The 18,182-nt window shown below is 41.4% G+C and overlaps 1 protein-coding gene and 1 long non-coding RNA gene across 16 annotated transcripts in view; one reads left to right on the forward strand and one right to left on the reverse strand.

Annotated features, from left to right (window-relative positions):
• ST7 (suppression of tumorigenicity 7) overlaps positions 1–18,182 on the forward strand; it is a 241,122-nt gene that overhangs the window by 97,455 nt on the left and 125,485 nt on the right. The window contains exon 1 of one of the 15 annotated variants that reach the window (XM_025464757.3): positions 5,588–5,723. The exons of the other annotated variants lie outside the window; for them this stretch is intronic. The gene's annotated coding sequence lies outside the window, so the exon portion shown is untranslated. Of the gene's footprint in view, positions 1–5,587; positions 5,724–18,182 lie in introns of those variants that run through there. 15 annotated transcript variants of the gene reach the window in all.
• LOC125752497 (uncharacterized) lies at positions 1,077–16,644 on the reverse strand. Its single transcript, XR_007402139.1, has 2 exons — positions 16,300–16,644; positions 1,077–6,050 (listed from the first exon to the last, which is right to left on the reverse strand). It is a non-coding gene; the product is annotated as an uncharacterized LOC125752497 (long non-coding RNA).

Below are 18,182 nucleotides of genomic sequence, written 5' to 3' on the forward strand. Positions count from 1 at the left end.
TATTTTATATATTTATTCCTAAGAGACACAGAGAGAGGCAGAGACCCAGGCAGAGGGCGAAGCAGGCCCCCTGCGCGCAGCCCGAGGCGGGCCTCGATCCCGGGCCCCGGGGTCATGCCCTGGGCCGAAGGCGTTGCTCAGCCGCTGGGCCCGGCCGCCCGAAGCCGGAGCCGAAGCCGCCTTGGTTTGTTCGCAGCCTCCCTGGCTCCTGGCGCTTCGGGTTTGCTGTTCGCTCGGGGCCCGCGCCGCCGCCCTGCTGGCAGATGAGGCGGCGAGTGTGGGTCCAGCCCAGGCCGCCTCCTCGAGGCCCCGAGGCCTAGGGCCTAGGGCCCGGGGCCCAGTCTGTGGAGTTTTATATTCCCAGGCCCGGCGCGGCGCGGGCCCTCAGCACCTGGACCCACTGACCCCTCGTGATGACCTGTCCTCACAGGAGCGTTCGGGAGATGCAGTTGACATACGTAAAATCCGCCCTTTCAAAGGGCGCAATTCAGTGGTTCTTCGTATTTCCAGAGTGGTGCAAGCTTCACCACTGTCTAATTTTAGAATGTTTGCATCACTCCTAAGAGAAAGCCTGCGCCCATTAACAGTCACTTCTCATTTCCCCCTTCCCCGTTCCCTGGAAACCACTAATCTACTTTCTGTCTCTGTGGATTTTCTTATTCTGGAAATTTCATGTAAATAGAATCACACGACATATGGCCTTTTGTGACTGGCTTTTTTTTTTCACTTAGCATAATCTTTTCAAGGTCCACCCATGTGATGGCATGTGGCAGCGCTCCATTTTTTTCCCCCTATGATTCTCTTATACGGCTGGAAATACTGCGTATCATTTATCCATTCATCACTTGATGGGGGATTTGAGTTGTGTCTACTCTTTGGCTTTAGGAACCACAGTGCTGTGGACGTTTGTGTACAGGCGTTCGTGAACATGTATGTTTTCAGTTCTCACGGGTGTAGACGTAGGAGTGGAATTGCTGGGCCTGCGGTCACTCTAACAGTTTGAAGAACTGACAAGCTGTTTTCCAGAGTGGCACAGTGACTCAGACCTGTCAAAGAAGCCCAGAGCTGGAGAGTAGTGAAAGGAGTAAAAACAAACTTTATTCAGAGCGGTAATGGAAGGAGACCTCACTGTACAAGTGAGCTCAATCCTGAACCCAACAAGGAAAAGGGGGGATTTATAGCCAAGGAGCAGGGCAGGGGTAAGGGGCGGAATCAGTGGTCGGAAAATCACTGGGAGGGCAGGGTTCTCTTTGCTGAACTGATGTAAGAGAATTCTTGCTGAAGGCAGGCCAGGGTGAAATTACTTGGGGGATGGTGGATCTGATCAGATATCAAGGCTCAGGGACTCTGGCTAAACCTCCTTAACAGGATTCTTGCTAAAATTGGGCAATGCAAAGGCGGACACGAAAGTCCAAAAGTGAAGGCTTCGTGGGGAAGAGGATTCAGAGGAACCTGATTAAAATCTGGTCAAAGAGAGACTTGTCAGACCCTGAACAGATAATTCATGTTTTATCCCTCTAGTGTTTTTCCTCCACTGTATCACTAAGGAGGCTTCCAATAAAGTCTCTTAAATTCTACACAGTGACATTTCATTCAGGATCCAACAGATTTTTATTGACATGGTGTTGGCTGAGCTGGGATATGAGCGTATGAGTATTTTTTTTTTAACTGATAAAGCTGCTCAAATTTTTTATTCCATGTTTACACATTAGTATCTTTGTTGTGTTTTTAGATCTATATGGGAAGATTTGGCAAGTATGATGGTTTAGGCCTGTTTGGACATCTCACTTATGCTGGAAAGAGTGAAAGAGTGATAGCTGTACACACATCATCTATTATTGCAGGGTTCACGGTTTAGGACACTGGTCTCTTTTAAGTAAATTACTGTTCCCACCATAAATGCACATTTTAAGCATAAGGAATGTCTTTTCTTTCTTCCTTTTCCCTGTTTTACTATTCTTTCCTTTTATAAAAAAGCATTTTCTTCCTATGCCTCAGGGTGGGTAGTGGCTCTGATTCAGTACCAAGTCATTTTTTATTACTGTTATTATTTTATCCCACTCAATGCAACATGGTTGGAGTAGGTTGTTTATAAATTAACGAGCAGTTGCTAAGAATGGTTTTGACGTTCTCCTAAACTGTTTCATCCTGTGTTTTCCTGCTTTACCATCACTCATCTACAACGTGTCCCATATCTTCAATTAATGCAAATTCAGATTTCTTCTGAGACGTTAGCAGTGCTCCTGAAAATAACCATTGGCTGTCTTGGGCCGTTGGGAGTCCAGAGTTGTCACTCAATTAGAAAAATGAAGGCCTCCTCTGAGTGAGTAAAGCAGAGCTTCCTAACCTTCACCAAGGTTAACTGGAGCCTTTTCTGTGCGGTACGTAGCTGGTCTGTGCCAGCTCCCATTGTGATGATTATAATTGCTTGGGTTACATTAATATTCATGGCACATGCCTCGCACCTTATGTGGTGCTCATTCTCTGTGTCTTTGACTAATGTACCATTTTGCCTTTCACTTTGGCATGGGGAACCATGATTTTAGAGGATGTGAAGCAGAGAGCAGCTGAGGGAAGAATGAATACCCAGAACCCAGTGCCAGGATTAACATACTGATGTAGATATTCAGAGAAGGGATCTTTTGAGTCAGGTTAAAGGAAATGCCAAGTGGAGCTGAAGCCGACCTTGCCCTGGCACGTGATGTTAATCAAGGAGGTGCTTGGCTTCACTGTGCTACATTTTGTTCTCGGGTTGCCAGCTGCCTCGAGCCAGCTGCTTAGGCATAGCTAAAATAAAGGCAGGAAAATTTTCACTATATATTTCACATTTGAGAATCTGCCGGTGATTTCTAAAGCTTAGATTGTTGGCAGTGGCATATGAATGAAAGCTAATATCTTCAAGATCTGGAAGAAAAATAGCTTATCCTTCTTGCCTCTGCAGAATTATTTTTTAAAGGCTGCTCTTTGGAAAATTTTTAGGAGAAAGGGGGAAAACATGTTTCATTTTTACTCTTGTGTAATGTGATTACATATAACTGAATTTTAGTAAGTATATTGCTAAGATGAATGGGCAGTGTGGCTAGGCAAAGTTTCGTGGATTTAGAATCACAGGAAGAAGTAGCTACTGGAATTGAAATGCCATCCCACAGTGGACCTTCCAAGTAGAAACTTGATGTGTACCAGCTTCCCCATTTCATCCTAAACTTGGTGTCTGGCAACAGACAGTACCACTCCTTTTTGTGTTCTTTTGGTTGATTATTATTATTGGAAGGCTTCCCAACTTGTTCCTTCTCTGGAGCCTTTGGATGCTTATTGAGAAACACCGGCCTAGAAGAGCATCAGAATTGGCGTGAACCCCCCTGGTGCATGTGAAAGTAGTTTGGTTCATGGGTTTTCAGGGTGCCCCTCCCGAACTGGGTCCTACAGTAGATTTTAGGCTCTCCCCCTCAGTGCATGTTTTTTTGTCAGGTGCTCTAGAGACAGATACTGGAATGGAGGCCCTAGGCAGATGGGGCCACAGGCCAAAGCTCACTGTAAAACAGAGTCCCCTTGAAGTCCTGTTAGGTTAATTTTGCAGCCTGCCTGTTAGTATATGCAGATTATTTTAGTATCAAAATATGTAATTGTCATTTAATCATCAAAATTGATGCTCCAGGAATGTATGGCATTTTTAAATCGGCGCTTCCCCATGTTACAGGTGGCCCAGTTTGGAGAATTGTGGCCTCAGTGTGACTTTGGGAAAATTTTTACCCAATACTTAGTCCTTTATTTGAAACGGACCTGGTACATAGCAGATATTTTCAGAGCCTGTGGTGGTAGAATTTGGGTAATTATTAACCTATTTCACCTGTCTATTCATACTGTTATGAAAAGAGGTCATACCAAAAGTCCAGAAGTCTGAGTTCTAGATTTGGCTCACTATTAACTTGTGACCTTGGGTAGGCCCATTTTCTCATCAATAAAATGAGGGGGTGAACTATCAGAGATAAGGCAGTATTTTCCAAAGTATATTTTGTGGATAATTACTTTCTAAAGATATTTTAAGGGTGGTTGCCAGGGGCCGGGAGGAGGGGGGCAATGGGGAGTTGTGGTTTAATGGGCTTGGAGTTCCGGTTTCGCAAGATGAAAAGTTCTGGTGATTGGTTGCACAACAGCGTGAACATACTTCATGCTATTGAACTATACACTTAAAAATGGTTAAGATGATACATTTTTGTTTGTATTTTACCGCAATTGAAAAAGTATTCTAAGAGCTCCACCCTTAAATAAACATAAATAATTGTAGTAAATTCCCTTTTTGGAGAGTTACCGTGCATCCAGAAGCTTCTGAGACATCTTGGACTGAAAACCAATCTACTTAACTTCCACCCAGTGTTTCTCGAATTGTTCTCCCCCAAGTAAACTAACATCTCTTAGCAGCCTGTGAAACTTGGATTTGGAAGAGTCCCCTTTGGGAAGTGGTGATCTGAGGTCTTTCCCAGCTCAGACATGTTACCGTTCTTCGAAGACATCATATGATAATCTGGGCTATTTCAAAGTAGGGCCGAGGTAGCACAATTGAAAACGTTTAATTCGGGGTTTCCCAACCTTTTCCACATCGTGGCAGGCGTAGAAAGTAAGAAAATTCGAATGACACAGCAGAGTAAACATAAGGTGGCTCAGAGCTGGGAGTTAACCCAATTGGCACACCAGTTGGATAAAGATCTAGTAATCAGACCTGTAAAAAGTTACGCTGAGCATGAAATGTCTTGTTCTTCAGATGTCATGTTCAGCCTGTGGAAGAGGCAGTAGAGACAAAATATACTAAATTGTGTTCCAGTTGCTTTTTCCTTGGCAACAAGTTTCCACTGTAGGTAAACTAGACACTCACCTGGCCTTTAGACCTAACTGGAAATCTCCAGTGGTGTGTGAGAGTGAGGGTAGCAGGTTTCTAGCAGGATAATACAGTTAATTTAATACACGTAAGTGAGTAATTCAACAGCCTCTTATTTTTAAAGTGAGAGCATATGTACTAATGTCATAAGCAGAATAATTTTCATTAACGGGAGACATTTTTTTCAACCTCACATTTCCTAGAGGAATAATTATCTGGAGCAGTGATATGGATTGGATATGGGGAAGAAAATCATATTTATATTAGTGCATTCTTAAATATGGTATAGCTCAGTGGGTGAAAGCAACCCTTCACATGAAGACCTCTTAACTAAAGTCATCCTTAGGCTTCACCCTTGACCCTCTTCCCCTCAGTTGCCATTATTCTAGCTTCTGAATGACTTACTTAAAAATTATAGACTGAAGGAAAAAACCAAGAGAACAGGTTAGATTTATAATCAACCCTCATCATTGTTCATTTTATGTTTCTATTCAGCTCACCTAGAAACAAAGATTGGTCAGGATCTACTTAGTAATAGATGTTTGATTTCAGGTCTTCTCTAGATTATCTTTTGCATTCATCGCCATTTTTCCCCTTAGAACAACTCTTATTTTTGTCTTTAACCACTCTTTACCATTTTTTCTAAGAATCCTGTTGGAGAAAGTTTTAAGTTTTAAAACTAAACATAAAATTACATCTTTGCTTACTGGCAGGGATCTACTGAGAAATCCCATTGACAATCCCTTCTGGACTTTGGAGGCAGGAGTTTAATTACTACCTATTGATCGTGTTTGAATTTGCACTTCTTGGGACCCAGGCAGGCAGAGCTAATTCCTTCTAGCAGAGCAAGGTAGGTGCACAAGAGCCAGAATTGGGAAAGAGATGCAGCCAATGCAATTGGTCCAGCTTCAGGGGTGGATGAAGGAAATGAAGTGTGTCACGTAGAGTCCGGAGTCCAAAGATGTGCTCAGGCAGTAAGGCAAGTGGGAGGCTGTTGCAGAAGGGAGCTTGAGACAAAGAAAGGGGGAGCACAGCAACTAAAGATTGTAGGCTTAGGATTCTCAGAAGTCCAGGCGGGTTGTGCCGGCACCCACCAGGGAGCACTGAAGCTGGCCTTCAGTCTTTGAAGAACAGGACCGAAAATGGAAGGGAAATTAGCAGGTTACTGGAACGAGACCTGGGGGGAAAAACAGAAGAAACTCAGTCATAAACAGTGGGAGAAATCAGTAGACTGTTTAACCATATTGCTAGGCCTCCACACAGTCTCCTGCTGCGTAGCATTTTAAATGAATGATGTAGGTCTGGATGTTCTGAAATAGAAAACCATCCAAGATCTTAAGTGAAAGTGAAAATTGTAGTATATTATATAACATGTCTTTTTTGGGGGGGCAAGAAGGGGAATGTCCTATCTGAGTGATAGGAACCTGGGGAAGTGAGTGAAGGAGAACTCTGTTCAGATGAATGATACAGACACCTTAGGCATCTTTGTGGAGACAGATGTGCTTGCCCTTGGTTTTTCCTTTTTCCTGTCTCCGTGAGAATGTCCATGATTATTGAATAATAACTGCCTAGAGCCACCGAAGGTCACTGGAACTCCGTAAGAGAGGCAGCAGGTCATGGAGGGCAGCGTGTGAGTGGTTAGGGCACACACCCCAGGTGCAGGCTGCCTGGGCGTAAATCTTGCTTCTACCCCAACTACTTGTTTGACTTTGAGTAAGTCACGTCACTTCTCGGCACCTGTTCTACCATCTGCAAAATGGGGACAATGGTACTTACTTTACTCAGTAGTTACGAGGATTAAATGAGCCGTTTGTAAAATGCACAGGACAGTGTCTGGCCCCTAATAAGTTCAATACAAATGTCCATTACGCAGGTAAGACACATTTTTTGTTGGCTTCTCAAGATCAGTCAGGAACTAACCTCAGACTTTTCTATTTCATGAAATGTCTTTCTCTTAGGGCAGTTATTTAAGAAAGTACTCAAGCACTGTGGAAAAAATAGAATTCTTGTTAGATCATTGGATTGGATTTTTTTTTAATGTTAATCCTTCTGAAATTAAGAGAAAAAAAATCACACTAGTTAAACTGGCTGTTTCACACATTTGCCCTCTAATGGTGTAGTATGTAGATATTATTACATGATTTCTTATATACAGTTAATCTAGTATCTAGTTTAGATGGCTGGTCTTGTTTTCCCTCATGGATAATGCTTTGGCAGTTAAGAAAAGTAAACCACACGAAAACTGCTTCTGGCCTCCTGCCTTTCCTGTATTACCTGATAGAAGATAATACAGTTTATACATTGCCAGCGGCCAGGCGCGATGAGTACATGGGAAAGAAAAGTCATTACGTACCCTGAGACTTCAAATAATGAAGTAAAGTAATAGGCTTTTGTTTTAATAAGGCTTTGAGAAATTAAACTGCCTAGATCTTTGTAATGCCATCGGGTAAGCTTAAACCAGCCCTAGATAATAAATAAATAAATAATAGTGTTCTAGTTAGAATCCCTGCAAAATTTGGAAATTCGGCTTTTCTTACGTCAGTAAGCTATCCTTAGTGACATGCTTTTTGCCAGTAAGTAGTGATGCTTTGGTGAATAATGCTCTTTTTGTACTTGTACTCTCTTTGAGTACAGATATACAATTTCATGGAGTGATTTCAAATTAATTAGTACCGCAGCAGAACTATGAGATGATATCACAATTTGGGTTATTGGGTGAATTTAATAATTCTAAGTACAGTCAGTTCATTCTCTCTAGCTTAATTCCAAGAAACTTGAACACTTTAAAAAAAATGATACTAGTGATATGCTCATGTGGTGAAAGTAATTCTTACCCCTTCCTGAGAATTTTCAGGAAAAATAAAAATGAAAATAATTACTGTAAAATACATGGCAAATCTGTTCAAATATATTCTATTCAAAAAATTACACTGACTAGATCCTTCATGTTGCTTAAGTATGTAAGAACTCATAGTTTAAAAGTTGATAATTTAAAAAATTTTTGAGTATACATTGTAATGCCCATCGAATTCATCATGGTGAGAATTTTTACCTTGCCCCATTGGCAGAAATTCTAGGAGCTCATTATTAGTGAGGTGAGTCCTTTGCGATATGAATTGCAAACTTTGTATTTTTAGCTTAAATGCTATGCTGGATTTGTTATTAGAGATTTGTCATTTGCTTAGAGTTTAAAAGGACCTCAGAGTCCAAATCCTTCAATTTATCAATGAGAAAAATTAGCTCAGAGAGACATTATGCTTTTGACTCAAGAGACAGCAAATCTGATCCCTAGATCTTTTCTAGAAAGGAAAAAGTATTCCATTTAGCTGGAAGAAATTGAGAGACAGAGGGAAGAACTTTAGTTGCAGTATGTTTATGTAATGGTTTTATACAACACTGACATAGAATCCAAAGCATAGTTTGTAGCTTCTTAATGTGGAGAAGATACAACGTGGCATTTCACTAATTTAACAGTAGAGCAGAAAAAATAAGAATTTCAAGAACTATAATTGTTCTTTTTACAATCTTAGTCTTAGGAGCATTGCTGATTAGATGTATTAATTAATCTAGCCATCTGGTGACACCAATTAATTACACTTATTGGGTTATTATATAAACATTGTGAATCCAAGTTATCATGTTACTTTCATTCTTTCTAATGGAGTTATTATGCTCTTATCAACTTCTTATCATGCAGTAACTTGTATTATTTAAACCACACTGCTTAAAGCCCTTGATGAAGCACTGACGTTCATGCCCATCTGGAAATAGCCGAATGCCAAGAAGGATGCTCTGCGTCAGGGTCATCTACTGTTATAAAGCATGAAAAAGAATGTAACAACAAAGAGTCATGGTTGTATGGATGCCTTTATGGGTGATGAAGTTTGAATTAGCATATGCAGAGCATTTTAAGACAATTAATGTCCACTCTGTTAGTTAATTGGTTGGGGTGAATTCTTTCTAGTGTTTCATTTGCCTTATAATTAGCTGTAGCTCAGCAATTAAATCATGTCACCAGCCCACTGTGATACTGAAGGATGGTGATAGTGCTTGGGTGGGTGGCACAGCTCCATACAGACTGTGCATATTAAATAAGTGTTGCTGGCTTCTTAAATGGCTCTCCTTCTTGGCTTGGGAACATTCTTTTAAGTTCTTGAATAATCTGTGTGTTATCTGTATACAATTGTAAATGCACTGAAACAGTAATTCCATATAAGATTTTGACCAGCAAGACTGTAGCACTGTAAATGTCAAAAATCGTCCTTTTGTACCATCTTTCTGAAAACTGGAATTCAGATACATATAAACATATATACATTTTCCTGTTTATTTCTCTTGGAAATCTTCTTAAGAAAGGTCGGAGAGTTTTGTTGCTATCGTTGTTGCTATTAATCTGTCAACATATCCTTGAGGATCCCATTTAAACCAAAATAAATGGAAATATTCTTTTAAAATTTCTCCTAAATTGATGCTTTAAAGAATGTCTCATTCATTGAAGTAAAAAAACAAGATGTATTGGTTATTTTTAAATCTATGTGTACATTGATTGGTTACCAGAATAATACACATGTAAAAGATTTCAGACTATAGAGAATAAAAAAAGTATAAGGTGAAAGTTCCATGTAATCCCACCTCCGAGGATGACTATTTTGTAGTTTCTAATTTTATGCCATGCATTGAAAATTTTTGCTCCCCCCACCTTGCCCCTGATTAAAAAACAGCAGTGCATATAGTAGAAAATTTCAAGTCTCCAGGGAAGGGAAAAAAACAAAAAAAAACAAAAACAACCCACATGTAATTCTACCAATCAGAGGTGAGCACTATTGGGATGCTTGTCTTGTAACCTCCTTGTGTTTTTCTGTGCTTAGAAACTGTACCTACATCGATAGCAAATGTATCATCTGTGAATTTTTAAATTAAAAGTTTTATGTTCTGTCTTTTTAAAAAATTTTATTTATTTATTTGAGAGAGAGAGAGAGAGAGAGCAAGTATAAGCTGGAGGTTGGGCAGAGGGAGAGGGACAAGCAGACTCCTCGCTGAGCAGGGAACCTGACACCGAGGGATCCCAGGGAACATGACACTGAGATCATGACCTGAGCCAAAGTCAGGCACTTAACTGACTGAGCCACCCACACAGCCTATATTCTGTTTTTTATACTAAAAGATGGTGATCATTTTTTATGTCATTTATAATGTGATCTTTAATGGCTGCATACTATTCTTTCATAATGGCCATATAGTATTTAACCATTTTTCTTGTTTTATATTTACTGTTTTTTCTGCTTTTAAAATAATATACTTATAAATATATTTTGCTGAATATCTTGAGTTCCTGGATGTGTAGTGATTAAAAAAAAAAGCTACAGAAATGTGCTCAGTTCACATGTACAAAACTTCTAGGATGGACAAGTGGATGAACAAGATTTCATCATAGTTTTAGGATGATGTTAGCAACTAAATTAGTAAATTCCAAGTTTAAGGTTATTAATTTATGTAGATAATCAATCTTCTAGGTTTAAACATTCTGGATTTAGGTTATTCAGATCTTTTAGTTGGATGTATGTGTCACCACATTTGTGCAAGGGAAGCCTTGAAAGGTGTGTTTTTTTTTTAAAGATTTTATTTATTTATTCATGAGAGACACACAGAGAGAGAGAGAGAGGCAGAGACACAGGCAGAGGGAGAAGCAGGCTCCATGCAGGGAGCCTGACGTGGGACTTGATCCTGGGTCTCCAGGATCACACCCTGGGCTGAAGGTGGCGCTAAACCGCTGAGCCACCTGGGCTGCCCAAAAGGTGTGTTTTTAATATATTCTTGTTTATGTCCCTGAGTTTTATGTCCATTGAATGCTTGGAGCTGTGTATATCACACCAATACCTGTAGTGAAAAAGGGTCAAACACAGGATTTAGGGGATTCTCAGTAACATGTATGACAGACTTTCTTGGGTATGGTAACTTTAGGATGCTTTCAGTTTCTTTCTTGTTTTAGCAGAGTTTACTCTAGGAGGAGAAAATATATTATTTATTTTGTTTCAAAATAAAAAATACTTGTAACTTGAAAATGTAAAAGGATACTATCTCAAGTGTTGATTAAAGCAATAATTATATGATTAGTAGAACCACAGTTTTGTGATACAGTAACTGTAATAGCTGTTGCATAAGGAGCTAATATGATTTGGTGTCCAATACTGCCCTAGGACTCTCTTGCCCCTCTAAGTAATTCTCACGGAGGCCAGGATAATGGTATATGTATGGCAGGTCTGAATACTTTGGTTTTAGACATTTGACAGTGCTGCCTCTTTCTCTGTAAACTATCTGGCCCTGATATTGTCTTGACTCACGGTGAGGTAAATGAACGACATAGAGAATAAAATAGAATATAGCACAGAATGCATCAGAATGTGCAGACATCATCCTTCATTGCTAATAATAGCCTTAAGGGCGAGTTAGTTCTTTAACATGAGGTTTGTGTGGTAACGAATGGCTCAGTAATCAGCCACCGTCCTCCCTTACCCTCCACTCAGGAGGAAGTCATTGCTGGGCCTGCATGCCCTAGACTGAGACTGTGGTTTGGGGCAGCCCCTTGCTCTCAGACCCCAGAGGGCTTCCTGAGCCCAGCCATAGGGCCTGGCTTTGGAGCAAGCACCAGATTGCTGTTTCAGAAAAGTCAGTGAGCATTGGAAACCTCAAAAAGCCAATCTGAAACTTCGACATTTCTTCTCTTAGTTTTGTCTCCCCAAATGTAGGGTCAGTTACCCAAAAGAAAGGTATGTTCCCGAGGGGAAAGAGCCCGGGCTTTGGAATTGGGCAGAGCTGTGTTCAAATTAAGGCTCAGCCCTTAATAGCTGTATGTCCTTGAGTGAGTCATTCAACCTCAGGAAGCCTTGATTTCATCCATATTACATGAGGATAATTTAACTTTGCAGGGCTGTGGTGGGAATCAAATGATTAAAAATATACATTAAGCACCCAGTACAGTGCCTGACACATAGTAGCCCTCAGTGGATGGTCAGTAACTGTTAGCCTTTCCTTCCACCGTATTTGTTGAACTGAAACAAGTATTTACAAGTATGGCCTGATAAGACTTTTTTTTTTTTTTTTGGCCCTATAACAATGACTTTGGACATTTTACAGATAACGATCTAAATGCTATTGAAGGTAGTATTTTTGCAAATCACTTACTGTACTTGCTTACTGAGTAGCCACGTTAAGTATTTCTTTATGCTCTAGTCTCTACATCTTTGGCTATAGCGTTATTTTATCTTAGCGAATTATTCCGAAGAGAAGCTTAGCACTTTGCGTGTTACCATTAGCAGTGCTGTGTGTGCTAGTTTTTCTTCTTTTTTTTTTTTTTTCCTCTTGGCAGCTCTGGGTTGAGAGTGGTGGTGGTATTTTTTGAAAATTTTTCTGTATTTTTTAGAATGTTGGGGAAAAACAACCTTGAACATCAATCCACATTTTTTCTTTTAAAATGGGTTTGTTTTTATAGTAACATGATGATTGGCCTTTCAATGGTAATACCGTTTATAATACAGCTAGTTAGGGCTGCCTTCTGACTTTGTGGCACAGGATTTCTTGGTATGAGGTTGACTGACTCAGATCAGACCCAGGACTGTGGCCTCATTAACCTTGGGTTTTAACCAACTACTGATCCCCATGGAGGTAGCCTGCCTGGGCTCTAGGATCTGTGCATTAGACAGTTGCTAATTAAAAACATCTTTTCTTTTTTCGTCTTTCTTTCTTTCTTTCTTTCTTTCTTTCTTTCTTTCTTTCTTTCTTTCTATGAATGGGTCATTCACAGTGAGGCTTGAGAAAGTCTCAACAGATTTAAAAGGGAGAGAAACTTTTAGGGATTGGGAGCGTTTGTATTAGGGATGACAAAGGGGTTCTGGAATTTAAATGCGTCTTTTAAATACATTTTAAGAAAAACTGGCTTACTGAGTTTTGAAAATACCAGTGCTCCAGTTTCCATTTACTGTCACCTATAGACCTTATTTAGAGCTAGGTGCATTTGTGATTTACCACTTATAATTTGCTATCAGCCCTGGACCTGGGGAGATAATTTTAGGTGCCCGTTGGAATAGTAACCAGGCATTTGATGCAAATGCAAAGCCAAATCTAGTTACTGGAATTGAAAATAATGTAGCCAGCCTTTGAACAACCAGGCAGTTGGAACAGCTGAATTCTTAAAATATTAGTCTGTCTAGTGGCTTCCCCTGTGGCTTCTTATCTCTGTTGGTTAGGCATCTCATTCAGAGAGAGAGAGAGAGAGAAAGAGAGAGCGCCTTAACAGAGCTTCCAGAAGACTTGCCCTAGCTTTTCACTCAGAAGAGAAGTAAATTAGTCATTGTAGTGTTAGAGAATATGATGAAAATAAAAACCTAACTTAAAATCAGATTTCAATTTTACTACCCCATGGAATGCAGTTGCTTCTTTGGCCTAAAATATTGTCTTCCTTTGAAGCAAACTCTTCAGCTATAAATTATCAGGTTTCAAAACAAAGCAAGTAAACTATTAGAAAGTCCAAAAATCAGAATCAATAGAATAGAAAGTTTATTTTTCTTTTGCCATTTAATCTCAACTGATCAAACAGGAACATACATATGTGTAACTGTCAGGTTCAGACTTAGGTCACTTAAAGTGCTTTAACTCTAATTATTCTTTTAAGATTCATTTAAAAAGAAGAATCTCAGAGAAAGTAAACACATTTCCAATGATTAATCATATGTCTTTATAAGTTTGGTATAAAAACGAGCCAGGATTAGATTTCTCAAGGTGGATCTTGTTGCAGTGGAATAAATTTAAATTTTATTCCTAATTCACTTGCTGGTTCATATGGTGCTATTTATATTTTCTTTTAACTTAAGTCCCACTTAATGATAAATTCTCTTCTTCTCTTTCCTGCCAGACTTCCTGTAGATGTAGCCTATGCTTGTTGCCATAATTCCTTACCACTTATTTTCTGGAATCACTTGCAGTTTGACTTTGGCCCCACTTTGCCAATGTTCTCCAGACTCTCATCCTTTATGTCACATTGGTTTTCCCCCCCCCCCCCAAGATTTTATTTATTTATCCATGAGAGACACAGGCAGAGGGAGAAGCAGGCTCCATGCAGGAAGCCTGATGCGGGACTCGATCCCAGGTCACACTCTGGGCCGAAGGCAGACACTCAGCCACTGAGCGCCCCAGACGCCCCGTATGTCACATTGTTAAGAGCCACGTAGTGTCGCATTTACCTCTGCAAATCTGATATGCTCAGCCTCTCACCCTGGTGGTATTACAGGAGCTCCCCTCTAAGGCAACTCACCATTTCGCCGTAACTAGATATATGTCTTACATTGCTTTTCAGGGAGTATCTTCTCACTGTGTGCAAAGCCTGATTTTCTCGCCCTGGCGTTTGAGCCAGCATCTCCCACTGCCACTCCTCGTCCTGCCAGTAGGACGCCAACCCAGTCCTTTTGTGCAGGTGCTAGCGTCTGTGTGTCATCTGGACCTTTGCTTCACTTCTCTCTAGGCTAATGATAAAAGCTTATCCTTCTTCCAAAGCCCAGAGGGAAGGACATCTCATTTATTAAGCTTTTCTGACCCGAAGTAATATTTTCTTCCTCTAGATTTTGTCTCTAACCCTCTTCTGATAAGTTTTGCATCGTGTCCTGTGTGGGCATCTTCTTTTCCCTTCTCAAGGGGAGCATCAGTCTCATCGCATCATTTTATTTCCAACTCCAGTATCTGGTTCAGTGTCTTGTATTTTTTATAAGTGAAGTACCTTTCGGACAGGTTAGGGGACCAGTCGATGTTCATAAACGCGGAGCGTTTGCCGAGTGGGGTTTAGGAACAGAGGGGGCTGCACCTGCGTGGAGCGCGCCGTGCGCTGGCTGCGGGGCGCGGTGGCAGCGAGCGCTCCTCCGTTCCAGGCTAGAAATGCCTGGGCCTGCACAGCCGTGTCCGTTCGAGCCTCTGTCTCCGGCAGCGTAACCGTGAGGGAGGTTTTCGCCCCTCAGAGACAGGTACCTTTATTCTTCCTGATGGTAAATAGTTTATGAGAAACAGAAAGATTCATAAGATGATCTTCGACCCGGGGCCCCTGGGTGGCTCAGCTGGTTAAGCGTCTACCTTTGGCTCAGGTCACAATCCCAGGCTCTTGGGACTGAGCCCCACATCAGGGTCCCCACTCGGCGGGGAGCCTGCTTCTCCCTCTCCTTCTGCCTGCCACTCACCCTGCTTGTGCTCACTCTCTCTCTGTCAAATAAATAAATAAAATCTTTTTTTTTTTTTTAAAGGGTCTTCCACCCTAAATTCAAAAGTATTTTAAAGGGCTAAAATGGTAAGACTTCTACAATCCATTCTCCTGTTCTCAGCCAGGGCAGAGTTCCGCATTATTATCCTGTCTGTAAGTAAAAGTGAACAGATCATCCGAGATCTTGCTCCACCGCCCTTGAGGGCTGGCTACTGAAGTTTGTATGTGACCAGGCTTTAGGCATTCCTTCATGGTTTGATGGAAGCAAGGGACAAGCAGCCATGAAGACTGACTGCTCTGATACAGTTTCCCAGGTCACAGCTGAGAAGGGAAAGAAGGAATGTGCTCGGCTCAACTCCTCAGTAGAGCCAGATGCCCAGCAAAGCAGAAATAGAACCCCTGTAAGGTCGCCAGGGCGACCTCAAGGGTAGAGAGGAGAACAGACAGCATGATTTATGAGGATTTCTTGCTGTTGGGATGGGTCTAAAATTATATCTCCATGTCTTTTCCTCACCAGGATAAATTCCCCAGGATTTATCAAGGGAATTGTGGTGCGTAAAAGCTTGAGATGCTCTCAGGAGACTGGGGTGAAGGGCAAGGAGAGGAGAAGCAAAAGCAACAGATGAGAAAACGTGCTTATGGTGTGCTTGTAATCTTCTCTTGAACCGATGCTGTGCCCAGATGTAAAACTGATTTTTTTTTTTGGAGGGGGGGGAGCATGCAAATGTTGTATATTTAAAGTGTGCCTAGAAAAAAAAAGAAAGTCTTTTTACTGGGGTATAAAATAGAGATGCTTGATTTCCATATTGCAAAAAATTACTCTGAGCTTCTACTTTAACACTAGTTGGTTTACAAAAGACAATTACAGATCTGCGCGTGGAATGACATGTCATGGCAACAGAGGTTGAAGTTGCATTTCATTTATGAGCAGTGCAAAAGGCAGCTCTGGGGCAGATAGAATTGGCGTGTCTTAACAGCCTTTGTGGACAAACTGTCGTCAGCCACAGATACCAGGTATCCACACTGATTCTCACTTTCGTGAATCACGCACGATTGCATCTGTTTTATATTGCTGTGTGACAAATTACCACACATTTATTATCTTACGGTTTCCATGGGTCTAAGCTGGGATTTTTGCTCTGGGTGTTACCAGGCCATAATCAAGGTGTCGACAAGGCTGTGATCTTACCTGCAAGCTCTACTTCCGAGTTGACTCAGTCTATTGGCAGAAATCATTGTTGTCGAGCTGAGGCCTTCAGTTTCTTCCTTGCTGCCATCCTCAGCCCCTAGAGGCTGCTTCCAGTCCATTGTTGCATAGGCCTCTCGCATGGTCACTCTCTTCATTTCACTAGCACCGAGGATCTCCAGCACGTCTGCTACTGGGAGGATATCTTACGTATATGTTTGCTGGAAGCAAATCCCATGTCCCACATTCAGGGGGAGGGAGTTACGTAAAGACATGAGCCACCAGGAGGTAGGGATCTTTATGGGTCACTTTAGAGTTTATCCATCACAGTGTCATTGTGAGAAAAAGGGCAGGTTCTTTCATTTTAAAAAGCTGTACCATCTGGAAATCTGTTCAAAATTAGCATATGTGTAACTTAGAATATTAAAGCTTATGGTTTTCATTCTTTTGTCCTTTGGTAAATGAGGAAGAGAAGTGAGGTTGTAACGCTATTTAGTGGAATCTGACAGGAGGGAAGAGAGAGGTTAGCTGGGTTGAAAGAACAGTAAAATGAAAGAAGGGAATATTCCCTGTTCTCACACAGAAAAATGCGAGTGATGGATTAAACTATTCCTGTGTGTTCCCTGACCCACTTTGGAGGTCTGAGAAAACAGTTTGAGAGACGATTCCTGCGAGACTAGCATGTGCCTTCATGCGCTTTATGTAGACGTGGGACTCTGCGTACTTTCTGTGATTAAATCGGAAATGTTGCTTTGCATGAAATGGACGATTTTCCAGTCCATCTTGATTATCACTTGTATACCTTGGAAGGTATCATGGCCTTAATTATTTGTTCTTTGTATTTAAAACATTGGTAAACCATCATACTTTTTAGGTTCTAGTTTAGGCTTTAATACAGCATATGTTCTAGGCCACATGGGGACTTGAAGACAACTAAGGAACGGGATTGCAGGTTTCCACGTGGCCTGTGGCTGAGTTCATTGATCCCACAGCAGGGCAGGGTTAGGGGGTCCACTAATTTCTTTGCCTTCTAAAATGGCCTCTTTCAGACTCACCCTCCAGTTTTTTACCACCTCTAGCAAGTAGAATTCAGTTAAAGGGACCCTTCTAATGCCTGGCACTTCATTTATCTTGTAGGGCATCCATGTTCAGCATAGGGCAAATCACGGTGCAGGTGATTTACTTCTTGGGCTGTGGCCTGTACCCCAGTGGCTGGCACAAGAAGCAGGTGCTGCTGCTACGACTACATTGATATTAGTGCAGTCAGCTGAGCTGCTTCTGCTTCCTACAGCGGGACCAGCGTGAGATGTCACTTCACAAAAGGAAGGGTAACGTAAACGTAAATAACAATGATAAACACGTATTACTTGCGGAGGTTTACCGTGTTAGGCAGTTTATCCGCACTAGTGCATTTAGTCCTCACAGCAACCCTGCAGCAAGAGAGATGTTATTCTGGTAAATTTTGTGGACAGTGAAACAGCCTCGGAAGTACAGATTTGGGCCTGTGTTGAGATAAATGTTACTTTCTTTACGAAGAAAAGTACGCAAACCAGAGTCCCCTATTCCTTAGGTGATTTTTTGTTTGTTTTTTTGTTTTTTGTTTTTTTGTTTTGTTTTAGTTGGGCCACATTGCGCATCTACTCATTGCATGCAGTTGTTCGTGAGAAGAGCTCCATAGGTCATTTGGGAGGCCAAACAGCAGAGGACACCCTTAAGTTTAGAAATCCAGTTTGGACCCAAATTGGCGGACTTCTCATCCGAGAATAGCCACTTGCTGCTAGTCAGTCCGTATCCCATGTATTGGTATTGGTATGCCAGGCACTTTAGGAAGCAGCCTCCCATACTTCGTACTGATCCCCCACCGGTGCCTCCACATGGCCGGGCAA

Source organism: Canis lupus, chromosome 14 (genome assembly GCF_003254725.2).
Source record: "Canis lupus dingo isolate Sandy chromosome 14, ASM325472v2, whole genome shotgun sequence".
In the NCBI taxonomy this organism is placed as follows: Eukaryota; Metazoa; Chordata; class Mammalia; order Carnivora; family Canidae; genus Canis; species Canis lupus.